This window comes from Rousettus aegyptiacus, unplaced genomic scaffold, assembly GCF_014176215.1.
Source record: "Rousettus aegyptiacus isolate mRouAeg1 unplaced genomic scaffold, mRouAeg1.p scaffold_m13_p_14, whole genome shotgun sequence".
Lineage (NCBI taxonomy): Eukaryota > Metazoa > Chordata > Mammalia > Chiroptera > Pteropodidae > Rousettus > Rousettus aegyptiacus.
In genome coordinates, this window is record NW_023416289.1 from 15,076,275 (window position 1) to 15,103,195 (window position 26,921).

The 26,921-nt window shown below is 46.8% G+C and overlaps 1 long non-coding RNA gene across 4 annotated transcripts in view; it reads left to right on the plus strand.

The window, feature by feature from the left end:
* The window catches only part of LOC107519736, a 399,180-nt gene that overhangs the window by 87,946 nt on the left and 284,313 nt on the right, over positions 1–26,921 (plus strand). For all 4 annotated transcript variants that reach the window (XR_004954244.1, XR_004954245.1, XR_004954247.1 and 1 more), the window contains exon 2: positions 16,974–17,058. This is a non-coding gene — a long non-coding RNA (uncharacterized LOC107519736). The remainder of the gene's footprint in view (positions 1–16,973; positions 17,059–26,921) is intronic.

Here is a 26,921-nt window from a genome sequence, read left to right on the forward strand (position 1 = left end):
GTGAGGGCAGAGGGGAGAGTCTGTGCCTTCTCTGGGCTAGTGGGTAGGGTCATGGGCAAGGGGCGAGGTCTTGCAGTAAGAAGGGGAGGATGACACAGGCTAAATGGTAGGTATAAGGCAGGCTTATAATGTTTGAAAGCTGATCTGGGGAGATTTTTTGGAAGAGATGGGCTTGCAGAATGTGCTTCAAATGGTGGTTAACATTATGAACTCAAAAGAGGAGCCTGGACTATCAATCAGAGTCCCAAAAGGAGACAGATGCTCTCAAACGGGAGGATCGAGGAGAGGTCAATGAATGGACTATTTATAACAGCTTGTGGAGGGTTGAGGGAAAATCAGTAAGGGATGGGGAAGCACTTTGGGGCTAGCAACACTGAGCAGCCATTACCACCCCAGGCCAGAACAGCAAGGGAAGGAGGGTTTGCCAAAACCCAGAGGGAGCTGTCGTCATGGATGAAGGCTAGGACCAGAGCTGTGACTTTCAGGACCTCAGTGCAACTGGAAGGGTGAACCCAGGGAGTCAGTATCCTCTCCCTGCTCTACTTTCCACCCTCTGACCTCTTGTTGGCGCTTCCTGTGGGATGGGGCAGGGTGAGCATGTTCACATAAGTCAGCATCCCAGGGCCCGGAGCAGGGCGGGGAGTGGGTCTGGAGGGCAAATGAGCAGCATCCTCCTGGAGATCCTTTCACTTCCGGGTTTCGGGGGAAGGGAGTGAAGGTTATCACCCTAGCTGGGTGAGGCAAGGTGAGGCAAGTGAATTTAAGCGGAACCAAAACAAAACTGAGTGATCATTTGCCCTGGAGAGAAAGGTGCAGGAACGGAGTGAACCGTGTCTGTGCATGTGATTGTGCGGTAAGAGGAGGAGAGACAGAAGTCTCCGTTCACTGAGCCCCCATTATCCCTGCTCACTTCTTCTTCACACGCTGGTGGTTAGCCATTATTACATCCATTTTTCTGGAGAGGACTGAAGCTGGGCTTCCCAGTCAATCATTTTGACCAGCTGCAGAACCTGTGGGTGTTTCTGGTGGGGAGAGGAGTTTGACTCTCCCCTGGGGTAACTGCAGGGTGATTGTGCTGTGATCTCCTTTCTGTTGTAGTGAGACAAAGCTCCTTGGTGACTCCCGATTGAGAAGGAAACATGTCCTTGAGGGCAGGGCACTGGGCAGGGGCCGGGCAGAGGATGCCTCACAAATGAGATGAGAGCATTAGCACAGGTCCTGCAGCAACAGGGGTGGTTAGCTGTACTCTGAGGGAACTTGGGGCCTGAATGGGGGAGGCCGGGGCTGACTCGGGGCCGGGCAGACCTTCAGAGCCGCGTTCCCGCGTGCGTGCCCCTTCATCCAAGCACGCTTCCTGAATGCCGGCGAGGCGCGCGGTCTGGCTGAAGACCAAGGCTGAGCAGGTGAACCAAAACAGCCCAGTGCCGCCTGCCATCATTGATTGAGCACGTATTAGGTTTCAGGTTTGTGTTGAGTTCCACAAGTCCATCAATGCGTTTAATCCTTGCGACACCATGTGGGTCACTGCCATTTCCTTAGAGGGACATGGGCACTGAGAGGCTTGCGTCGTGGTGAGAACAGATACACACAGCCTCGTGCGGGGGCAGTGCCGCCGTCATGAAGTCGTATGCAGACATTCTCGCAGGGCACGTGTCCTTGGTCAGGTTTCTTTGAGCTTTGGTTCCCACCATGAGAAACCATCTCATTAGGCTGTTCTCAGGGTGAACGAGGTGGTCCACAGGAAGCCTCTAGCCCAGTGCGTGGATGAATGTCAGCTCTCGTACTAGAGCTGCTTTAGTTACCCTTGTCATGACGTCTTTTTGACCTTTTTCGTACTCTACTCTTCCTCCTTCTGTATTTTCTTTACCCTTTCCTAGCCCAAAGGCCTCTGTCATTGCCTTCGAGTTTCCCCAAGCACAGTGTCTTGAAAAGACTCCCCAGTGGCACCAGGTCCGTGAGATGTATATCACCCTGTGTTCTTCCTGACTAGCCCATGCTGGGCTGGGGATGAGATCCCAAGAGATGGTTGGAGTAACGCGTGTGCTCTTTCTTTCATGCCAGGGGTCGGCTCCTTCCCTCCTTGGCTTCCGAGATAAGCATCCTGCAAGGGCCTGAGAAGACGACAGCTTCAGATCACACATTTTCACAGTTCACTGAGCACTTGCCCAGTGGGCTCACTACTTTTCTCCAGTTGTACAGATATGCACACTGCATCCCAGATTTAGAATGTGAGTAGGTCATTCAGCTCATGAGAAGGGAGGCAGGTCGGCAGCAAGTGTGTCCGGCTCCGAGACTCCACTTCCTCCTTCTCACCAGACTGATAAGTTACAGTCCTTGTTGGCCCTGTTTTCACATTTGGTCTATCTGAGGGGGCCCCTCCCCTTTGTTCCAGGGCTTCTGCCCAAGGCTGAGCAGGTAGGAGGTTGAGGGAGGTTGACTCTTCATGGGGACTGGCCTTGGTAAAGTTCCAAACAGAGGCTGCAGGAATCAGACCTGGGGAGGGGAAATTATGAATAAAAAGAACAAGTTTAGCAGGTAGGACTCCAAGATGCAGGTAGACCCCAGAGGGAGGCAGCGGAGCACTCTGGAGGCTGCACGGGACATCCCGATTGGCCCAGGACGGGAGGCGGGAGGAGCTGGGATATCTGCCGGCCCTGGTGAACATGTGCTGTCCTATGGGCCAGAGGAGGCCTGGAAAAATCCAAGCCCAAGACGGTGCCTAATAAAGCGCTCAACCCTGTGGCGCAGACTTTTTATTAGCTCGTGCATGTACAGATGTAGCAATTTTTAGAACAGGAGAACAGTGACATATGCCCTGGAGGTACGGCGGCTCCAGCAGTCCTGAGTGGTAGATTCCTGTCTTAGCTGAAGTAAGGACTCTTACTCCGTCTCTCCACGCTGGGCCCAGAACCAAGGGGACAAGCGTCTGGCCTGCATTGCTACAGTTCCAGGGTTCTCACATTCTTGTGCATCATACTCACCTGGAGGGCTTGTTCAAAACAAAACTCACTGACATACAGACATGAGACTCGTGCATCACCAACCCTGCATAGTCCCCACCCTAAGTGCCTTACTAAGGTCTTCCAGAAGGGAGGACAGTTGGAGATTTGTCCTACACAGAAATTCAGCAAAGTCAGATTAGTGTTTTTTTTCTTTTTCTAGAACATATGACATATTGATTTTGCCAACAAAGGCCAAAATCACTAGATATATACAAAGTCAAACTTTAAGTTTTCACATGGCTCAAATGAGATACCTAATATGCATATAATTTAGAAATTGTAAGTCCTGGTCTTTAGTGTTCATGATTATCATTATTACTGAACGAAGGAAGATGGTTCTGTGAATTCAGCCTTAGTAGAATGATGCTACTACACTCAGTGTGTACAAATAAACGTTAGTCATAGGTGGTAGAGTGACTCTTTTGTAGGCCTGCAAGGAGGACTGAATACAGGTAAACACCTGGCATCCTTCCTGGTGTGAAATAGTCTCATTATAGCTCAGAGCCAGATGAGGTGATGTGAGCTGGGAGGAAGCAGGAAAGGCTGTATCAAGGTGTGTGTATGGATATGCATGGCCTCAGTTTCTCTCACTGCTTTCAGTTGGGGAAGGACTCAGCTGTCAGTCACTTGGCATATGGTTCTTGCAGATCAGTCAGTTGAAACAAACATGTTGGTTTTCAGAGTTTCCTTGGGCGCATATTTCTCTATCCACACAGCACTATGAATATAGACTAATTACAAGCAGACTCTAAAAATGCATGATTATGTGGTAGCTGATTTACAGTATTCTTCTTTCTTCCATCCTCTGTCTGGGACTGGGAAATGAAAGAGACAAGCTTTATCTGTTTAGATTCAGTGAGCCCTGGGTAGAGCTGAGGTTCCTGTTAGCTGGGTGAGGTTTTCCCAGGTTTTCCCAGCCCCCTCTTCAAAGCAGAGAGCTTGCTTAAGTTTTGTATATGGTAAGGCGAGGCAGCTCTCCCCATGCCTGGTGCATGGAATGTAATCCCTAGTGTTACTTTCCCAAGTTATGCGATCAGTTAATGGTAGAGCTAGGACTGTGTTCACATTTCATTGAAATGTGTCCACTTGCTGCATGTGCTCATTTTCAAAGCCGTACTCTGCCCTTTCAGTTCTGAAATGACGGCAGAAAGCTTTTGGCGGCTTCCATACGCTTTTAAGTTAATTTCTTTAGATGGAATTCTTTCACTTTTTTTTTTTGAAACAATACTCCAGAAAGTGTTTTCCTTGGTTTTATTTCCTGCTGGCCACTCTGAGCTCAACCTTCTTGAGGATAGAGGCTGTATAGACAGGAGGTTGGCGGAAGCTCACTGACATTCTGACTCTCCCACCTCATCGGGCTGGCGGCATCGGCCCTGGGCCTGGACAGAGACCAGACGGACTGCAGAGCGGGTGCGGTGCCCTCATCCGTCCTTGTCAGCGGCGGCCTCCTCTCGGGGTTGTGGGCGTGGACTCGGGGAGGACTGTTTTAAAGCTGGTGGTGCGGGCTAGCCTGGGGACGCAGCAGCTCGGGCCGGAAGGAGTCTGGGCTTCGCCTCTGCCTTCCTCATGAAGGTGCCACCTCCTCCCTCGTGATTTAGTGCTTGATTCGCCTCTCCGGTACCTTTTACTGTAGGGGCAGTGAGTTTGGGCCACGTTTCCTCCTCTGAAACTCTCATTATAGCTATCACGTTTAAGCAACACTTGCTTTCCAGGCACTTATATAATTTTATAACACCCTTGCTAAGTAATTTCTCATCTCTGAGATGATGAACTTGAAGTCCGGAGAGCTTAAGTCCCTTGTTCAAGGATTCAGGGCTTGTAAGCCGCAAAGCCAGGATCTTGGGGGTCTCTAAGTCCATATGTTTTCCAGGACCCCACATTGCTTGTCTGTTCCACGTATCTGCAGTGTTTTTACCTCAGCATTCTCCGGAGGGTCAAGGGACCTGCCTGTGCCTTGCATGCTTGGTGATGGCCTTCTCTTTAGGGAAATGACTGCTGTCCCCAGCCCCTTCTCTCTTACACAGTTGGGCAACTTGCCATCCCTGAGTCTGCCAGCAGGGTCCCAGTGGCTCTTCCAGCCTCTTCTCCACTCCTCCCTTCACGCATCATCTATTCTAAGAGAGCTGGACTCCTCCCTTCTCCCATAAACCCGAACTCCTTCCACAATTATTACCCACCACCTTTGTGGGCAGTGCATCATCATTCTCTGATGAGACTCTGACTTTAATGTTTCTAACTAAAATTTTCAGTCTATTTTTAAAATTCCTCTATTCTAGGAGTCTTCAAGGTAGCCCATGTCGGGATCATCTGGAGTTATCTCAGGCTTGCCAAAACACGGATTGCTGGGCTCCACTCCGAGGGCCTCTGAGTCACTACATCTCGGATGGGGACTGAGAGTTGGCATTTCTAGCAGGTTCCCCATGGTGCTGATGATGTTGGTCTGGGGCTTTTTAAAAAGGTTCTGTTCATGTCTTTCACTTGACACATGTTTACTAAGAATCTCCAAGGGCCCTGCTACTAGAAGGAGACTGCATTCCTAGGCCTGTTGATGTTTGAGGAGCACTGTCCTAGGGAATGGACATCCTGCCAGTCTAGGTAGCGGTTCTCAAGCTCAACTGCACTTTAGAATCGCCTGGGGAGCTTTAAAAACGTTCTCTGCCTGGACTCCACTCCAGAGCAGTTGAATCAAAATCTCTGAAGTGGGGCCTGTTGTTACAGTTTGTTAGCTCTCTAGAGGATTTTGAAGTGTAGCCAACTGGGATAGAGCCACTGGTCCAGGGAGGTACAGTCTTGTAGACAGAAAATTACTCTGTTGGAATCAGCTAAATGTTTCAAGCACTGGCCTTAGAGAAGTTGGGCTGAGTTAGAGAGAGGGACATAAGCTGACTGTCTGCAACCCTGGGTTTCATTTAGTCCCATCTCTGCTTTGTGGCTTTAGGCAAGTGTCTCACCCTCTCTGATCTCAGTTTCCTCTGGGGCCCAGTGCTGTGGTGGGTCTGGAGGATCTCTGAGTGCCTTTCCTCCTACATTAATGATTCTAAGATGACCGATAACGCGGGGATGAATCTCTGTCTCACTACAGATGTTAATAAACTCAGGGATTGGCATAGTACTGCAAACAACAAAGGAGAAGTAAAAAAAAAAAAATCCAGCAAACCTGTTTATTTGGAGGCACTAAATGAGATCATAGGCTCGAAGGCCCATCTTGCAGCCATCTTGCCTTGCAGAAAGAAGCAGAGTTTTGCCAGCAAGGCTTTGCTTTGGGCCATGGTTCTCAAACTGTGGTCTAGGACCAGCCACGTCAGCATTCCTTGGGAACCTGCTAGAAATGCAAATCCTTAAACTCCATCCCAGACCTACTGAATCAGGAACTTGGGGGTGGGGCCCAGCCATCTGTGGTTCAATGTGTTCAATGTGAGAAGCACTAAGCTAGGGAGACGGTGCTGTGACTTGCAGCTCCTTCCCGGCCCCTCTCCTAACTGAGCACGAGGAGCCGATATCCATCACAATCTCCCTGTGCGCTGCCTAGTTTTCCAGGTTTCTTAAAAACACTGGTGGCAGAGAGAATGGCAACATGTGTTTGTTGCATTCATTGGCAACTTTTGGCCTGCACGAATCATGGGTTTCTTTCTCTACTTGCTTTTGGTCATGGAATTGAATGTCCTTTTCTTAACCTAGATAAAAGGAAGAAGCCACTGCTACCTTATATGATGACCAAGACAGTTATTTTTCTCTGAATATATATATATATATATTTTTTGGTGATTGTCCTGTTGCTATAGTCACAGCAACCTAATCAGGTTACAATGGGCAGAAGTCATTATTTAGATATGTGTTGTTCTGTGTAAAGAAAGTGCCAGAACATTCACGGGACTATCAGTCAGCAGCTGGACCATGAGTCTGGCTAGCAAAAGGGTGGGCTTGAAAGGCTTTGGAGGAGAATGGCCACATTGTGTCAAAGCAGTTGAAAGGGAAGGTCTCCTTTGCTTTGAGCACGAGAGGGCTGCCTAAAAGGAGCCCAGGTCTGCTTTTATGAATATGGGATGCTGAGAAGTGTGGCGATTGTGAGCCACGGGGGACGATGTCACCTTGATCTACCAATTTACTGCCGCCAACAGTCTAAAGAGCTAAACATCTTCATAGGCTTCTCAGTCCACTTTCATGTGATCACCCAAAGAGGTGCCTGGGACAATAGTGGCGAGATGTGACATTGGTGTGCTATATATTCGCTTCAACCAAGAGGAGCCTGGTGCCTTTTACGAGCCTGAAAATGGGAGAGGGCTCTGATCTCCTTCAGCTCTCTGTTACTCTCAGGAAGTAAAAATAAGGTTTTGCATTAGTCTGACTCTTATTTGACTCAAGGTTTCAACTCTGGAACCCCCAAACCGGTTGCTGCCTCTTGCACCGTCTCACATCTGCCTTTTCTCCGGCAGATCCCAGAAACCTACAGCATTGCATCCTGCGTCCGTGTCTGTTCGCTTGCAAAGGCTTTTTTGAATTTTATCTCAAGATGATGGCACAAAATCCGAACGCTGGGTGGGTAATGGCGCTTTGCTGCCTGCTCTCTCTAACTGCTGTCTGGCTGCCTTCTCCTGCCCCCATCCCTCCTCCAGTTCGGCTCTGGGAACATCTGCCTTTTTATCCACCAATCAAGTCTCAAAAGAGTAGCAAACCTGTTAGATAAAATATCAGATTTATGAATTCCGATTTAATAAATGTGCATTTGAGACATGATTCATGGCATCTATGATGGCTTTCAATTGCTTTCTCAAACAGTTCATGCTTCATTTCATTAAGAGCTTCAGTCAATGCCAACTGATTAATTATCACAGCACTAGCCATCTTTTGTTTAGTAAACACGTGTATGGACCTCTCTGGGTTTGGCCACGTAGAGCTTTATTTTAAATGCAAATAAAATGTTAGAAATAGATACTTTAATAAATGTTTTTAGAATTCCAGTAAAATAATATTGGAAATTTTTTTCTCTGCTTAAAAAATGCCTATTGGGTACCTATGAGTGCCATCTGTGGGCTAAGGATGCACAGTACCTGCCATCAATGAGCCTCGGGTATGGCTGCAGATCCTTTATGTAAATGATTTCAGTCTGAGTCATTTTAAGTCCTGATTAGGTGGGGCTTCTAACTTGGGGTCCCTGCTGGACCGCAAAGTGGCTGCATGACACTGAATAAGGTACATCAACACTCTAGGGCTTGTTTTTACCTTTTTCAAACAACCTTGTTGGATTCTGTTTCCTTTCATGTCCCTAGCAGCACTGACATTATCTGATCCTAATTTTTGAGGTTTTTTTGTTAGCCTCTCACCCCAATTTTAACAAAAGAGATCCTAGAATAAAAACACTGAGGCTTAACTAAGACAGTCACACAATTAGGGAGAATTCTTCATTTTAGAATATCTATTGATCTTTTCCATATACTTTGAGTGTTCACACTGCTGCCATAATTACAGAAGTCAAAAGGAAGATCTTGTTCTGGAAGAAATTAAGCAACTTTTAATAGTTGGAAGGACTGGCTTTTTCATTTCATATGTAGTCTCTGAGATTTTTCCTTTTTGTTGTTGGTATGTTATGTTTTATTTTATTTATTTTATTTTTTACAAATAAGGATAAAAAATAAATTTAAAAGATACGGGAAATTCTTCACCAGTGATTTCTGGGGATAACCTGTGTGTTTCTGGTCCTGGAAAAAGTGGCTTCCTTATGCACAACTTGACTTCCTCTAAGTGACCTTGTCCCAAGAGTCATCAGAGTGGAATGCCATGTTCAGGGGAGCTCTCACTCGGGTATTTCTTCCCCCACTTCAGTATTTTTACTTGGTTAATTGTGGGTTGTCATGACTAACAAGGGCAGCCATGAAGTGCAGGGTCATTTACTAAGGGGCATTATTGGAGCCAGAGCAGAATGCCGGACGGCATAGAGGGCACAAAAAGAGATGCCCTGTGGTCACTTTCCTGTGGGAGAAGAGCCCAGTAAGGGAGCTCTCACTGAGACCAAGGAGCTTCAGAAATTATAGTCTACTTACAGGTACTTTTTGTTGGGCCTGGAGGGCATCTTAGAGCAAGAGCACCATTCCTTTCCGGAGGGAAGGGGGGCATCATGGGGATGGTAGAGGCAGATTGTCATGTACTTTATGGTCAGCCCTGAGTGTGAGTCTGGACCTCACCACCTAGAGATGACTGTAGACAGATCATCCTTAACTTTTTGCATATCAGTTTCTTCATCTGTAAAATGAGCGTGGTAAGGGTTGTGTGAATTAAATAAGTTAAAAATGGTAAAGGGCTTGCTCTAGTGACTTGTAGATAGTAATTAATTGTAATTGTGATGATGATTTCTTCACCTGTGTGTTCGTGTTACCTCCCATGTACAAGTGTGTCACAGGCTCAGAAGCATGTCTACATCCCAAGTTTCTTTTGGGTCTCCATGATACTTTGAGGAAGAGACTATGAGTACATTGCCCAGGTGAAGGTGGACTGCTCGGTGGACAAGACCACAGTTCAGCACAGAGCTGGCAGACTTCTAGTCTGGGCTCTTTCTGCCTCATCCCAGCCAAGGGATCCACTGAGAAGCGGCAGGCAGTTCTGTGATTGGTTCACTTGGTGGCCAGGTTTGAATGGAGGCCTTAAACACAACTTCATTATTTTTTTTTAATGGCATGCATAATGTTGTTTTCCAGTTGTAAAGCAATAAACAATGTATGTTCATGGAAGAAATTTTGGACCACATGGAAGAAATTTTTAAAAAGACAAAAATTTCCCATAATTTAATCACCCAGAGATAATTATTGGTAGCATATTTGTGTATCTTCTTCACATTTTTCACATGTGTGTGTATACAATAATAGTATCATACTATATGAGAATAATGTAATTTGCAAAATAGGCACTATAGCAAATTCTTAATATATTTTAAAAAACATTTACAATTTTATAAAGTCATAAATTTTAAACCTTTTTATTTCATTAGTTCCCTCACTCACCCTTTCTTTCTCTCTTTCTCTCCCTCCGTAATGGTATGTGCATGTATACATGCAAATTTTCATTATTCGTTGTCCAAATCATTCTAGAGCAAGTAGTATATACGATACTCTCCCTAAAAACTGCAGTGTATGTTTCCTCAAAACAAGAATACTGTCGAATCTACCCCAGAACAATCACCCAAATCAGAAAAACAGTAGTGCTATCAGATGTCCCCAACTGCCCCAACAGCTGCCATGACGTCACTAGATGTATCAATTATAAATCATTTATAATTTAAAAGATTTTGTGGGGGAGATTCTCTGAAATGACATCAATGTCCTGCACTAGCCTCGGCATCTGTTGGTGCTCCTGTGGAATGATCCACCACTATGATGGCTGTCAGTGGTGATTTTCTATTTTCATAACCTTTTAAAATTGATGAGTTGGTATTTCCTGGTAAGGAAGAGCTCTTCTTTTTCCCTTATTTATTTGTTAAGTTGTTTATTTATGTCAGTATGGACACATGGATTCATATTCAATGGATTAAATATTTCAGGTTGGCTCCTTGTGCCCTTTTAAACATATCCCCATTATTCTTTGAGTAGTTCTTTACTTTCTGGCACAAAAAGATGTTCCACGCTCATCTTGTACTTTCCCTGTCCCATCTCTGGAATCTGTTATATCTCCAGGGAAATCAGGCTTCTTTGAGTAGAGAATCGTACTTAGAAACCAAGATTTGGGCATGGATATGTTTATAGCTATTTATGTGTCATGGCTTTTAGGTCTACTCAGTAACTGAAGCTAGGAAATCTATGTAGGATTATATACATATATACATCTGTCTAGACACACACACACACACACACACACACACACACACACACACACCACCCCCCCCACCCCCCCACCTACCTACCTACCTACCTACCTACCTACCTACCTGTGACAGAGTGTCTTAACCAGGGCACTACTGACATTTTGGGTTGGATAATTCCAACCCAGTGGGGGCTGTCCTGTGCATGACAGGTTTAGCAGCGTCACTTGCCTGTACCCACCACTGTCAGGAGAAGCACCCCACCCCGTTGTTACAATCTAAAATATCTTCAGACTTGCCAGTTATAACCGAAGGGATGAAAATCACTCCCTGTTGATAGTCTCTGATCTGTATAGATTTCCATATCTATTTATGTATATATTTTAAAAATATAAACTCATACCAAATACCTTTAGTTCAAATCCACCACCTCAGTCACCTCCAATCTAATCTCTCTTTCCATGTTTGTAAATTCTTCCTCCGACCATCAGAAACTCGGCTCCCATTGTGCTCAGTATAGTTAGTTATTTGCCTGACTCAGTGGTACGTAGCCCATCTCCCTACTATGCTGGTCACTTCTTTAGCTATTCAGACCTTCCACTGCTATCTCTATGGCCCCTGCCACCTCCCTCGACCTCATAGGCCACCAGCCTATCTCTATTATGATTGTATTATTTTATGTTTGTTTTCCATGCTAACTTTTAAATTCCACGAAGGCAAGGAGGAAGCCTGTCCCATTTATAGCTAAGTCCCCGATGCCTGGCGTGGCGCTGATATATAGTTGGTACTCAGTACTTGTGTGATAGATGAATAGAAGTTTCTCTGCTGAGATTTTCCATTTTATGGCAGCAAGGAAATGTCACCTCCAGGCACGTCGTTCTTTGCTTTACGCCCACTTAACAGGGAGGAAAGACCGAGGCTGAGCTCCAAGCCGCTCATACTATAAGCTGATGGAAACGGCTGAGTGGCTCTCACCTTGAATCTGTTCTGTCTTGCCTTATCAATGTATCCTTTCTGACCATACCAGGTTTTTCTCATTTTGCAGGGTTTAAGAGCTGAATTTCCAGCTGCCAGCAAGTGTTTATTTGTGACTCCGTCTGACAACAGGGAGGCTCTTCTGTGCTGTCCTTTCCTGCCTGACCTCATCTTTGTAATCCCACCACCACGCTGCTCCCTCCCCTCTGTAGCAGCCGGTGATATTTGCTCTTCGTTGCCGAGCCAGCCTTGGGTGGACTGCTGATGTGGAAAAAGACGACTTCTCTGGCACCCTGACGGGTTTTCAAATAAAGCTCCTTTTAGTTCAAAGACATCTGGCCAGCTAGTACCAACAGTAGTACTTAACCAAAAAAGAGAGGAGCGGGGATGCTGGGGTGCTGTTCCACTTCACCCCGTTATCTGAGCCTGACGAGGTGATTTCCCTTGTGGACTATGTAACTATTTCTGTGTAGTTCAAGTGCACAGAGACCCTCATGTCCTACCTACCTCCCACCGTCCATAGCACCCTGTAGGCTGCTGGCTTCTTACAGACCTGGACTCGAGGTATAACAGGCACTATTCCAGAGAACAAGTAGGCCCTGACCTGAAACGTTACCTGCCTTGTTTCAAGATCACAGCTTTCCCCATTCACTGTGTGGCCTTGGGAAACATGACCTCATCTGTAAAACAAGCTGGAGAGTCTAGAGAAATTTGAAGGGCAGTTTGAGCTTGGGATGCAGTGATTATCTGAAGAGTCCTTCCTACTGGGGGAAGTGGCAGGAGACAGAGAAGGATCCAGCCCTTGACTGCAGGAGATCTTGATTCTAGTTTGGACTTTGCCATAGCCTGACCTTGGAGCAGCATCTGCTTGCTCAGCCTCATAGTCAGGTCCCTAGCGGGGTGCCCAGTGCAGAGTAAGCCTGCAGTAAACACCTCCTCAGTGTTTGCTCTTGTTGGATGAATTGACATCTCAAAACTTCTCAGGTACCAGTGTCCTTACCAGTAAAATGGGTATAAGGAAGGATCAAGATGATGTACAGAAACACTGGCCCCAGTATCTGGCACAAGTTTCCCTTTTATTGCTTGATTCCAGGCTGTCTGCCTCCAAGAGAGGGCTCTTTCTGCTTTTTAAATTCTGGCCTCAGTGTTGGACAGTGAGCGGAGCGGAGAGCCGCTGAGTGCCCACTCAGTGTCCTGCCTGTGGCTTGTGCTGTCACATTTTGTCCTCACGGCAGCCCTGTGAGACAGAATTATAATCATCCCTGGTTTACACGTGAAGCACCTGGCCCTGGGCAGGTGAGCCATGTCTGTGAGGTCACTTGGTTAGGAAATCACAGAGCCATGTTTCAAACTCCAAATTGTCCCAACTCCAAATGGATGCTCTTTTCACTGCCTCACAGGATGGGGGCTGTTCGTACACCTGCCAAAGCCCATCTTCTCACATCTGACCCCAAGTCATCCCTGGTGTGCCCAGGCTTATGCCACAGGGAGAGTGGGCACGCCAGGAACCGTGGGCTCCCCTAATTCGAAATGGGGGTTCTTGGCTTCTCGCTTTGCCATCTCTTGGTAGACAGTGTGGATCAGGCCGATGGGTATTGGCAGAAAAATAATCACAGCATCATCCTATCTTCTAATTGTGTTTGATCCAACGACTAATGGGGTCATTAGCAAAAGAGAGTAATTGTATGCCCCCCTCCCCCGCCCCCGATGGTTGCCACCAAATCAATGGCTATTTTTCATCTTCTGCTTTCCCCACCTGGGGTGCAGGCAGTGGCATCAGATTGGTACTGGCGTCAATTCCTGGGAAGGTAAACACACTTTATAACTATTGCTGGTGCTGGTCGATGCCCTCCAGGGCCTTCCTATGCTGGGAGATTGCAGCTGCCTGGGGCCTCTGCCCAGAAATGGGCCTCATATCTCAGTATTCTCAGCATGTGACACACCAGGCCCTGGGTGCATACGGGAGATGGCACGTTTGGTCCTGAAGGCACCCAGCAAGCCTCCTCCTTGAAACAGCACCAGCTGGACAGGATCAATTTCCCATTGACTTTCAGCCCCGTCTCAGACATCGTGTAATTCTCGTCTGAGGGTTTATAAAGGCCATTGACTGTCTTATAAAAGATTTAAACACTTACCTTGTGGCATGCAGGAGCTCTGTATATCATGATGCCTTTTTGACAGTTTGTGGGGTGGCAGTGAGTTGAGGGAGGGGTAGTTGGCATTCTGAGGACAGGTGTGGCTCTGACCGACAGTGCCTGCCAGACCTGGCTGGACAGAGATGTGAATGGAGCCATTTTAGGATCCTCCTGATTCATCACCCAGGGGGCTGTTTTCCATGGGGAGACGAGCTCCCCTTGCTCCGTTCCGTGAACACATCATGTGCAACACCCGTAAGCCCTTACCACAGCACCGCCTCTCCTGGAACCAGGGGCACATCGCTGGGACACGAGTCGAAGCGGAGGCAGCTCTCCCTCTAGCACAGCTGGTTTTCTAGTTGACGCAAAAATGGGAGCCAGAATGCTGACCCTTCGCTCTCGATTAGTCCCACTGCGTGAGGCATGTCCTTGTCTGCTCTCTTTTTGACCCACGAAATGATTCTGGAAATATAGTCAAGATTGCTATGTTCATTTTACAGATAGGGAAACTGAGATTCAAAGATGTTAAGTAATTGGCCTAGATAATTTCAATTTTCAGGTAAAGGAGTATTCTGCAATTTACGTCTACTACCCCTCTACTACATAACTTCTCTCCATTTATCCTCGTGTTGTGCAAAGAGTGTGTGTGTGCACACGTGCGTGCATTTGTACATGTGCATGTGCGTGTCTGTGTTACTAAGGGAGGTGGATCTGTGCTGGGTCGCAGGCTGTGCCGACAGTGTCAGTGGCACTGTACATTTAGTTATGTGGTGGGAGCCTATTAGCATGGATCTGGCTGAGCCACTAGCTGATGGAGTGGTGCAGGATAGTTAACTGGCTGAGTAGAAAGCTCATGGGAAGAAGGAAAAATCAAACCGTGGTTATCTGACTGCCTTCTGCTTGGTATTCTAGGGCCGGACCAAATGCTCTGGTGAAAACACTTTCTGGCTCAGAGAAGACACTCTTAAGTCCGAGTGGGGGACAGAGTGCTCATTTTCCTGTGAGGCCACGCTTGAGGGCTCAGTATGTCCTGCCTCCTCCATCCTGGGTTCCCCGTGGCTGGGAGTGCATCCCGGGCACATCCCATCTCTACTTATCCTTTTGGAGGCTCCTCTGTTATCTCTTCTTACTTTCCTTCCTCCTCGTCACATATCGGTGTGGCTGTTTGTGGCCCTCAGGCCTTCACATACTTCACAGTCTCTGTGCTAACACACATGTGGCCGTACTGCTAAGGGGCTTCTCTTACTAGACCATGCGGACCCTGGGCTGCTGTGGGCAGACACCTCACATCACAGAGGCATGAGACTATAGGTTTCTGTCTCAATTCTACTACAGGCACTGGACATGGGACCCAAAGGAAATTTCTTTTTGGAATTTCAGGGTTCTCATCTGGAAAGGAGCATCGTTATGACTGCCACATACATCTAGTCAGAATGCTGGAATCTGAGGGTTGAGGGTTGGAGCAAATAGCTGGGTGCACAGTGGACAGGAGGAAGGGACCGTAGACTTGGAAATATCGCATGTGATAACACTCAGTTCCTATAACCGTTGCCTCTCACAGCATCTTCTCCACTGAGTAGTTCCTTCTATAGTAGGAGGACCAGTTCAAGAAATAACTACCTAAAATTTGTTCGTGAGAAAGATATTTCCATTATGCTGTGCATTTTACAAAAGAAGGAAACAGATATGTCCCCTGATCGAGGGGAGCTCATGTTCAGTTAGAGTCTCAGCCAGCACAATTCAGTTGGCCCTGATGGTGACCAAGTTCACTACCACCAGGTCACAAAGGGGCTTCTCTGTACAGCACTTGTGAGAGAGCAGATCTGCCCTGTGATGCAGTAGGAATTCCCTTTTAGAATAATGGGCAAGAAGAGTAACAGGCTTATTTTCTCTCCTTAGCATGGAGTAGGGACCAGATTGGGAGGTGGAGTGAATTAAATGTCATTGGCTGAGTTCGGAAGGATGGAACACTCATCGCTGATAGTGGGGAGGAGAGATGGGAAGGATTTAAAAGAGATTAAGCAAGTAGAGTCAGAATTGATGGAGCCTTGAATCATTGGATGGGAGAAGTGAGGAAGAGAAGGGAGCCAAGTCCAGCTCCATGTTTGTTATTGATGTTCTTAGAGTAATTTCGTGGGAAGCCGGACTGCAGAACCAGGGGAAGGTGAAGGAGCAGAGACGAGGAGTGCAGACAGAGCTGTGAAGACAGAGGGTCAAGGGAGATTTTTCTTTTCTTTTTAAGCTAAGGGAAGTCTGAGCATATTTCTGTGATGCAGGGAGGGGTCTTTGGTAGTATAGGGATCACTGTCAAGACTCCTGAGTGATGCATGGTGCAGAGGAAGGTGGAGGCAGAGGCATCTTCCTCTGAGGAGGAGGGTGTAGGAAGAAGGGATGTGGAGGCTTCTCAGTTTGTGGGCAGTGAAACCAAACCCTGAGGGAGTTTCCCCCTAACCATGCTGTTGTCACTTTGAAGTAGGAAGCAAGGTGCTGTGCTGTGAGAGTGGGGAGAAGGGGGACGGGGGGCTGAGGACAGCGAAGCAGGTCCACTTAGAGCACTGGGGGAGAGCCGCCTGGAGACCAAGGTGTGTTAATGCCACAGCCGGGATAGGGCCCAGGGTAGGGAATGGCCGGGACGTTCCCTCTGGCATGAGGAGAGGGGGCGGTGGGGCAGCAACAGGGGCAGATGTTGGTTGGACCCACGGGTAGGTTCTTTGGGAGTGTGGCAGAGGACACAGAGAAAGGACCCAGAGAATGATTAAAGTGACGGGTTATAGTGGTAGGGTAAAGAGAAGGATTAAGCAGAGAAGTGACATGCTTAAAGAACAGTTGAGGGTGTGGACATCATGATGAGGCCATACCGAAGGTATCAGATGATTAAGGAAGCTGAGAAGAAATGGGCTGTGGTCAGAGTTAGATCTTAAAATTTCAGAGCCAGAAACTTTCTGAGCGGGTATGAAATTCAGGCTGCGGCAGCTGATGCAAAGGTGAAATGGTCACTAACTTGATGCTCAGCACAACACAAAATGCGTTAGATGGATTTTGTCACTAAGTCTTCTAATAATCCTTGTTTTACAGATGAGAAACTGAGGCACAGAAGGAAGAAGGAGCTTGAGCAAGGAGCCACAACTCGTCATTGACCACGGCTGGGATGTGAATGCAGGTAGGTGGTCTCTTTCAGTCTCCGCTGCTACTCGGCACACCCAGTCGGTACGTCACCCTGTCGGCTGAGGTAACTCTGCATATTAGTGTCGCTCAGGATGATGGCCGTGGTTGGGGTGGGGAGGAAAGTGGTGAAACAGAGCCTGGAGCCTTCCAGACAATGTCGACCTGCACCAAGATGGCGGCTGCAGCCTCAGTCTGCCCGCGCCGGCCCCCCCACCTCCCACACCGGCCGCGTCGTCTCTGGGCTTCAGAGGGCTGATGAGCATCCTGCCGGGCAGACCACACCTTTGTGCTGGGCACTCGGCTTCCCCATGAAGTGGCTCTGCGTCTGGTAATTGGAGGCCGGCGCTGGCATCCGATTCAGGTCGCGGCATCAGTGGGAGCGAGGGAAGGCGTGCCTCTCACAGTAACAGTCCCGTCGAACAAGGCCGTGCGTTGACCTGGGAGAGTGGGCGGCTCCGTGCTCTTCGCCACACCCCGTCGTCGGGCCGAGGTGCGGAGTCCCCCTGGGGCTGTGTTTCCTGAGAGGTGTCAGTGCCCCAGACGCATGTCACATCGGGCGGTCGCCTTCCTCACTGGTGCCATCTGGGTCCGAGTGAGTGGTATTGTGAATACTCTGCTCGTTTGCCAAGTCCGTCCAATTATCCCATTTTTTTTTTTCCTAATTTAAAATATTTTCTTTCTGTCTGTATCCCTCCATTAAAAGGGTAGCATGGTGTGATAGAAATACCTGTATTCACTTGTTTATTTGGCAACTGGTTTTTGGATCCTCCAGCAAACACTGGAACATGGGTTTTAGAAAAAGGTAGACTTGGGTTTAATCCTAAATGTGTGCTATCCAGGTAGGCAGAGGCCACGTCATGACGTACTTTGGATGTCACAAATGAGCTGTGTTTAACCTGTGAATGATAGGGACACTGTTGAGTGTGGGGGAAATGACGCTCTTGGATTCTGTTTCTTTTTCTGTGCAATGGTGCTTTTGTATCAACTTGGCACAATGTTCGAGAGAAATCAGTGTGAAAATACTGTTAGGAGCCCAGCGCAGTGCCCGGCACAGGGCTACGCCCACACCCGTTGGTTCCTCCTCCCTCAGACTCGCCCCCCCCTCCCCGCCGCCGTTACTTTGTAACTGACGCGTGAGCAGGCATGCTGGTTGCATAGCGGCAGCTAGTAGGGCTGCAGTTTTTGATATCTGCGCGGAGGGCACCGTGTTCATGCTGAAGGCAGGGGTCAGTTATTGCAGCTACAGGAGGCTGAGCGTCCAAGTAACCCAGCTGAGAAATGTGGACATTTTGGGGAGAGAAAGGCAGAGTTGTGTTCCAGCGAAGCTTATCTTGAAGAACTGAGCCCGATAGATGTGGACATTTTGTTTGCAGTAAGAAGAGAGTTTTAAGGAGTTCGTTTTAGACCACACTTATTCTGTTCCTGTCCGCAAAGCTCTAACGTCTTCTCTGCCCAGTGTCGCTGGTGTGGAATGGGCCTGGTCTGGGATAGGGTGCGTTCTGCTTGGCCCCAGTATTTGCACAGTAATTCTTGATGCTGGGACTGAATCAGGTGTGAAAAAGTCTGTGATGCCTTACTTACAATTCAGGAAACTGAAATTGCATTCTTCACACCAGATACATTTTCCGGATGATGTAGGCCCATTCTGAGCTGGCAGCTTCCATTTCAGCATTTCTGGACTCATAATATGATCATCAGATCTGAAGGGTACATAAGTTTTCTACCCTTACTTTGGCTTCGTGGGACATCCCAGTTCTGCCTTGGCCTTGCTGGGTGTTTCAGCTTGGATATGATATCACCTGGCTTCATGTCATGTTTCTTCTCATACTGGTCATGCCATTTGTTCAAACATAAGATGCACTGTGATTCTGTGGAAGGAGCAAAGGGTTTTGAATGTTGCCACGTGGGGTTGGCTCCTGGCCTTCAACCTCTCTCTGAAGTCCAGTGACACAATGTGTGTGCAAATGCCATTAAAAATGCAAAGAACCCTTTAGATATTGCAGTTTATTTATTATTATCCTTCAGTTTATAGATCAACACCCACATTTGGAGGATAGGCTGCAAGATTGTCCCAGATTATTTGTTAAAATGTTATTAATTTGCCAATTAACCGGGAATAGGAATAAAAATGTTTATGCACTCATTACATACTTTTAAAAACAGTATTTGGTTGGTCTGATCTGCTGAACTAAAGATGATAGAAACATTTTGAGAATGATTTTCAGAGTTTTTTTTTTCTTTTGGGGGGGGTTAGTTACAAAAGCCAATGCATCATCCTCAATGACTTTAATGGAGGTTAAGTGAATGAAGTTCACCATGTTGTCAATGTTAATTAAAAACATCGTTATATCTGCCAGACTCAATGCATGGGAAATGGTAGGAAAAGCTGATGATCTGGATTCAGAGCTGAAACAGCTCATTTCCCAAAGTTCCCTGTGTTCTTTGTCCCTGCCTCACCCACAACAGCACACACTGTCTCTGCGCTATATCTCCTCTCCTCAAGCGTCTGCCATGGCTCCCCAATGTCAGATGAGTTCTCCGGAGTCTGGATCTTCTCTCTGTCTTTGACATCCTTTCCTGCTTTCTCCCACTCATGTTTGCATCATGTTCTCCTTGAGATGTATTGTCAGCCTACTTGTTAGCTTTTGTAACGCCTGAGGTGCGCCTCTGTCAGAGTGCTCCCATCGTGACACTCTGTGCCGTTCCTCCTCCAACAGCGATCTACCTTCTAACCTTACTCGGGGCCAGCCCCACTTTCTGCAGAGATTTTCCCTCAGTAGACTAGAGAGAGGAGGACCATGCCCTAAGGTAATACATTGTACATACACTTATCCAGTCGGAACCTTCTCATAGAGTGAGTTACTTTAGAAGATAATGAGGTACTTGTGACTAATTGTGTTCCAACAGATCCCTGCTATGAACCTTGCCCCTCTTATGAACCTGTTTTGGTCACTACATACGTACCTCATATATCCTGTAGACCGTGTTTGAGCTGGGAAATACTTGACTCTGTGTAGTCACGGAGCCCTTATCACAGTGTCTGCGCAGAACATACCTTCACGGAAACTCACCAACTTCATTAATATTATGGGTTCTCATAGATCTTCAGAGGCCCAGGTCATTGAATCAGGAGAACTCCCAAAAGTTGGTAACCTGAGCTACCCCTCCCTTGCACCCATGAAGTAGGGCTAAAGCATGAGGGCAGTGATTAGGCGAGGTCTGCTTAGAATGGTGTGTAAGTTTTTCTTTGCTGTAACAAGTTATCACAAACTTAGTGACTTACAACAATGGAAATGTATTATCTTACAGTTTGGTGGGTTAGAAGTCTGGCGCAGACTCACTGGGCTAAAATCAAGGGTTAGCCTTCCTTTCTAGAGGCTCTAGAGGGGAATCAGTTTCACTGCCTTTTCCAGCTTCTAGAGACTGTCCATGCTCCTCAGCTCATGGTCTTCCTCCATCTTCAAAACTAGCAATGTTGCATCTCTCTGACCCTTCTTCCGTCATCATATTTACCATGACCCTCCCTTTTGCCTCTCTCCTCCATTTTTAAGGGTCTCTGTGATTATGCTGGGCTCTTCCGGATATTCCAGGATAATATCCCTATTTTAAGGTCAGTTTATTAGCAATCTGAATTCCATCTGCAACTTTAATCCCCCTCGTTTTTCTGCCTACCACAAATAGAGTTGGGGACACATGGTACCCAAATCCACTTTTCCTTTACCCATAGTGAAGGCACTCATGTATGCAAGAGATATCCACACTGAGATCTAATATACTGAGAAAGTCTATTGAGAAAATAGGTTTAATCCACCAAACAACATGTATTTATTTACTGATATCTGCTACATACTAGAAATTCCAAGGCAATTGTCTCTCACCATGGGGCCTATGAGAAAAGGAGCTAAAGAGACACAGCACTGAGATGAAGGCTTCATAGAATATAGGGCGCATCAGCTGACGCCTGAAAAAGTCAAAGGTGCTCACTGGACAAAGTCGGAGATGCTTTTCTGGGAGAGGGCACAGCATGTGCATGGCGTAGAGGTGTAGACCAGCAGGGCATGTACGAGAACCAGCCAGCAGCTCTCTCTTTTGTCGTCTCGGAACCTGTGGAGGCCTTCTGGGATCATGACTTCTTAAATGCCCATCATGTCTAAAAAGATGTGGATCAAGGGCATTTTTGCTGGCTCTCACCAAGGTCTTCCAAACCAGAGGAAGCACACAGCTTGTCTTAAAACCGAAAGTACTTATGTCTGAGATAAAACTGAATTTTATTTAGGCAAGATACGTGTTTACGTGTACAAAATAGTGAATCCTCAAAGCAAACTGAACAAAACCAGTGTAACCTAGGGGATCGGAAACACTTCCATGGTTTGGGCCAAATGTCGTACTGACCTTCTTTCTAAGGCCATTGGACACAGAATCCATGTGATGTTGTATCCCTTAAAGATTTAACTTGTTTAAAAGTCAGTGAAATTCTGGGGAATGAAAGTGGTCAGACTATTTGACCAGAGGTGGATAGGAAACATCTGATAGTGGAAAATAATAAGTAGATATGTTTTACAGGCTGAATTGTGCCTCCTTAAATATGTCAAAGTCCTAACTCTGAGTACTACAAAATGTGACTGTATTTGGAGATAAAGCCTATAAAGAGGCAATGAAGTTAAAATGAGGTCGGTCGTTGGGGTAGGCCTAATCCCCCGAAATTAGGACATAGTCACGTGCACAGAAGGAAGCTCATGTGAGGACACACGGAGAAGAGAACCATTTACAAGCCAAGGAGGAAGACGTCAGAGGAAACTGACCCTGCCGGCACTTTGATCTCATACTTCTAGCCTCCAGAACTGAAAGGTGATAAATTTCTGTTGGTTAAGACGCAAGTCTGGGGTGCTTCGTTATGGCAGACCTAGAAAACTAATAGAGTAGATCATAAAAAAAACCATAAAGTCATTGAATGCCACATGTACCGGATGCTGTGATGTATCACTCAGATCTCCTTTCAGGTCTGTTGGCCTTATTCCTCTAGTTTCTGGGAATAATGCTGGCAGACAGCCCTCAGCCATCAGCTTCTTTCAGGAATTTGTCTTGCATGGAGTTGCCTTGTCAATGGTCATGTTCTCTTTCCCACGGTAGCCTCTGTATTCAAGACTTGTTGACATACAGGTATGAAGGCTTAGTCCCTTTGCCCAACTTGGGTAAACTCTGAAAGGTCATCCGGCTTTAGAGTTTCCCTTGGGGTTGACTGAAACTTTTGTTGGGACAGAAGTTTCTCAGCTTCTGCTCAATTTTGCTTCCTTCTCATCCTTTCCTTTCCATGTGGCTTGATACCAAATGTGGTCCCTAATACATTCCTATATACTGACTGTTGTCTCAGGGTCTACTTCTTGGAGAATACAACCTGTAATACCATAATAAAGGAATTGGGCTTTATCTTAAGAACATTGAACATTGAAAGATTATGTTCTGATGTGGTATGATTTGTAGCGTGGCTGGCTTGAAGGCTAAATTAAAGAGGGTCAGATTGGATGCAGGTATACCAGTTAGATAGGGGTAAGTAGGCCAAAGAGAAGATGATAGAGGCTTGATTGTCAATGATAATTCTTCACCTAAGTCTTTTCCTAGAGTCTCTACCTGCTGGGAAGCTCAGAGCCATTCCAATATAAGGAATGCATTGTCCTGGCTTGACTGGCATTTACTGCTTGCTCACAGTATTGAAAGAAGCTCAAGTTTGGTCTGTTTTCCAGGATATGAGAGCCAGTTAAGACCACAGGTGAATACATCATGGATGAATGATGATGGCTTAATGCTCCAGTATATACTCAAGGATTTACAGATGAATAAGAGGATAAAACATGCACTTTCTTCTTACCCCCTGCAAGTGTCTCATGAACTTAATCTGACTGGATGCAAAGTGTCAGACACCAGCCCTAACCACCTGGGGCTCTCACCTGACCTCATGCTGTGATTAGCCCCTGAACATTTGCTAATGCAATTGCCTCTGACGAGACTGTATTCCCTCTTGCTCCATAACCTTTATTTACCTTATTCATCACTTGAGTCTCTTTTATGCATTCACTGCTTCCAAGATACCTTTACTGATGGCTCCCTCAGGCTTGGTTAGGTATATTTTTACAATATCTTTTTTTTCCTAACTACTAGACCATAAACTCCAGGGCAATAGAAACTGTGTCTTCTTAGGGATTTGGAGCAAAAGAAGCACTGCATTTTTCTTCAATTCAAAGTATGACCAGTAAAGAATACACACATACAAAGAACTGATTACTGAATGGGGATCCCTCTGTCTACTTTAATAACGGTTGCACCATACTCAATAACCATCAAATCTGGAGACTCTAGTAAACTGTGCGAGAGCTTGTGGCTTAGAGCTGGGGCCAAGTGGTATCTCCTACTTGTTATCCTAGAGTTAAACTTTAGGATCTGCAAACTTGTGCAAACCACAAAAAATGCAGCATGACTTGAAGGGTAGACCCCAAATTCCCAACCTTATGAAATAGGACTGTGGGCCTGCCTTCATCAACTGTAGATGTCAATAGGGGAACAGAGAAGAGAGAGGGATGGTGGCCCATTTGACCCCTGAGGGAAGTCCTCCCCCTCTGGGTTTGCAGTGGAGAGGCCGGAAGGAGGAGGAGGACGCACAGAGCCAGAGCCTGGATGGGAAAGGAAAGCAGGGTCATGTCTTTGAGACGGTATTTCTGCCCACTAGAAAAATGTAGCTCATTGAATCTAAATTGACTAACTGGATTAGACATTCTTTCCACAGCGAGGGAGAAATGGAAGATGGAAATTGGATTGAGTTCCCTATAAGGCGCTTCTCTACATACGGCAGGTGGATGGAAATGTGGCCTTATGAAGTGGAAACATGGGGGAAGGACCACATATGACTTTCCATCCAGGCCTCTCGATGTTCACGTCCCCAGAAACCAGTACGGAATGGCCCAAAGTCGGTATCAGTTAGTGCTCACTGACAGAATGGGTGAATGGATGACTACATGGATAAGTAGTGACAGTTGCTGACAGATCTGTGGCTATGCACCTTTCCCTATTTCTCTGGTTAACTAACTGATGTCCTTGGGCCTGTGTAGTTTTGTAAATGTAACTCATTCTCAACTTTACCGGCCTGTCACTAAAAGCCCCCGCAGAATCTCCTGCAACCTCACCTCTAGCCACATCTGTTGTGGAGGCGCGTTGTTATCTAAAATGAGCTCCTGCCAGGGCCCGTGGGATATGGCCAGAGGGAAGACTGGGTGCCTGGTGCTGTTGCTCTCCCAGGCAGTCAGGAGCTCCTTGCCAATGTGAGGGGCGAGTTCCATTTGGAGTGAAGCAGGCCTTGTTATCTGACGAGGGTTGGCACAATAGAGAAGGCAAATGCAGGGAGCAGATGGAAACCGATGGCAGGTAAGTGCAGTGCCATGGCTGTCTGTGCTTCGTTCACCTCTGGTGAAATTGAAACTGGGTAGGTGACCGTGCAAGGACCAGGTAGCGACTGACCAGGGATTATGGCCCCTTGGAGCAGGTGAGGATTCCAGACCCTACTCCCATGTCAGCACAGAACTAGAAAGGGTGGACAGAGTAATAGAGCATCCCACCCAGACAGGGACTTGAAGGGAGCTTTTGGAAGGCAGCATCTCTCATGGAATCCACAGTAGGTAGCCAGCTCACTTGTCGTTTGCTCTGAGTTGGCGGCTTGGATGTGAAGGGCGTCCTGGTTCCCCACATTGGGGGAGATGGACTCTTCATTATGTTGCAGTAGAGGCTGTGCTGTGCTTCTGAAGTCCCCTTTGAATGAGAACTAACTGTCTCAGCTGCTGGAGGACTGTCAGCAGACTACCTTGGGATCTGTCAACCTCTTTAAGGGCTTCAGAAAGCCACTCTTCTGAGATCATACCCCTTCTTGGGGTGGCCCATCCGACACTGAACATTCAACATGAGAGTACACAGTATTTTGGCTCAACTTAGAACAATGCTGAAGGGTCATTCTAACTCTCAAACATCCCATGTGATCAACCATATATGTCATTGAGCTTGCAGTGCAAGTGAACATCTGTCTCTGCCCACATGTGTTTCTTTTCCTTCTCCAAGTTTTGATCTGAGGGGCACTCTTAATAAACATCTGAGATGTTCAAAATCTCTGTGTTTGCTTCTTCGGCAGCATGACCTATGACTCTCCCCTTTGTATTGTGTATTCTAATCTGGTTTGGGAAGAGCCAGGAGTGAGTTTAGGTTGATCATGAAGGGGTAGTTCTGGGAGTGGTAGGAGGAGGGCTGGGCTTACCTAAGATTGGATCTAAAGTAGAAGTTCCCCATCAACATTCGTTCAGTGGTTGATGGTGCTAGTGCCATCTTATTCCAGTGATGTTCCTGAGGGATGCCATAATGTGGAAAAGGATGATGGTAGTAATCCAGAAGCGGATGGCTGGTGTTACCTGGACAACGTGACCTGTTGGACCCTGAGTCTCCTCTTAGGAAAATTCTATCTCAGACAATCAGATGGTCCATCAGTCAGGTATTTCTTAAGTACTTCTTTGATGAAGTTTGGAAAGTTGCACAACTGATTCTGAAAATTACAAATATAATTTTCATGATTACAACCTTTGTGTGGCCTAGAATGTGCAAGTATGGCTTCGAGTCAAATCCCATTTGGAGAGGAGGGAAGCAAACTAGAGGGACTGTTATGAGTCCAGGGTTGAAGTCCTTCTTTTCCAGGTTGTGTCTTGGGTAAATTCCTTTCCTCCGAGTCCATGAATCTGCACGGTGGAGTGTAAAACTACTATTTCTCAGATTTGTCATAGAAACTGAAAAAACATCTTCCTTTTTCCTGCCTCCATCCCACACAGCCTCTGGGAGGTTGCACTCCTCATACATTAGTTTCCTAGAAATAAGTAATTCTTTGAGCACTTATATATACCATGTACTGTGTTGAGAACTGGAAAAATGGAAAACAGAAAAACACCAGTCTACCCTTGAATAGCTCTCAGCTTCCTGTGGGAGGCAGACACAGAAATGGTTTATGATTAGGAAACTGAAGAGTGCCTATGAGTGGCTCAAGCCCCCAGCCACCCCTTTGCCACAAGGGCCCCATTAAGGTGTATATATGGCATACAGACAAGGGAAGGAAGCAAAAGGCCACAGAATAACACAGTTTTGTCAACTGAGCAGAAAGAAGACCCGGGAAGCCAGACCGAGCCTTGCTGAGCTCTCCTATTTCCTAATACGCTAAAGATTCACATAAAAGCAAGCTTCGGAGCCTGCTTTGTCCCAGCATCCCCCATGCCCAAAGCCATGTCTCAGATTTCTCTCTATCTGGACACAACACGCCCACAGGGAATTGCAGGCCATTTGTGCTGCTGGAAATTGAAGGCAGCAGAGCATCAAGAGATGAGACTGAACTCCCAGGCAGGTCCCAGTTCACCAGGCGCACAGTGGTATCTGCAGAGCTTATCATAGTCCTGAGAACAAGTAATTTAAACCTGTACGTTCATCGAAATTGCTTGGGGAGCCTTAAAAGAGGTGGCTGCATGGGCTAGTGCCTAGACAGTGGTTCTCGGGTAGGGAGCAGTGAGAGGTGGTTGGCAGGGCCACAGGAAGGTCAGGGTTGTAGGGCCACCAACTCTTGTGTGTGGACTTGAGAGAATGATGGTGTTTGGATGGCACATAACTGGCCATCGAAGCCCATTGGAATCAGGTAGGCTAAGGTCGTCAGTGATGGGGATTCCTTGAAGCCATGTAGGAATAAGCTTTTCATGAGAGACTGGCATCTTTCCCAAATCCTTACGCTGACTTCTCTTTAAAGGTATTAAGACAAACTAGGAAAACATTAAAATGTTCAAATAAATCCAGTAA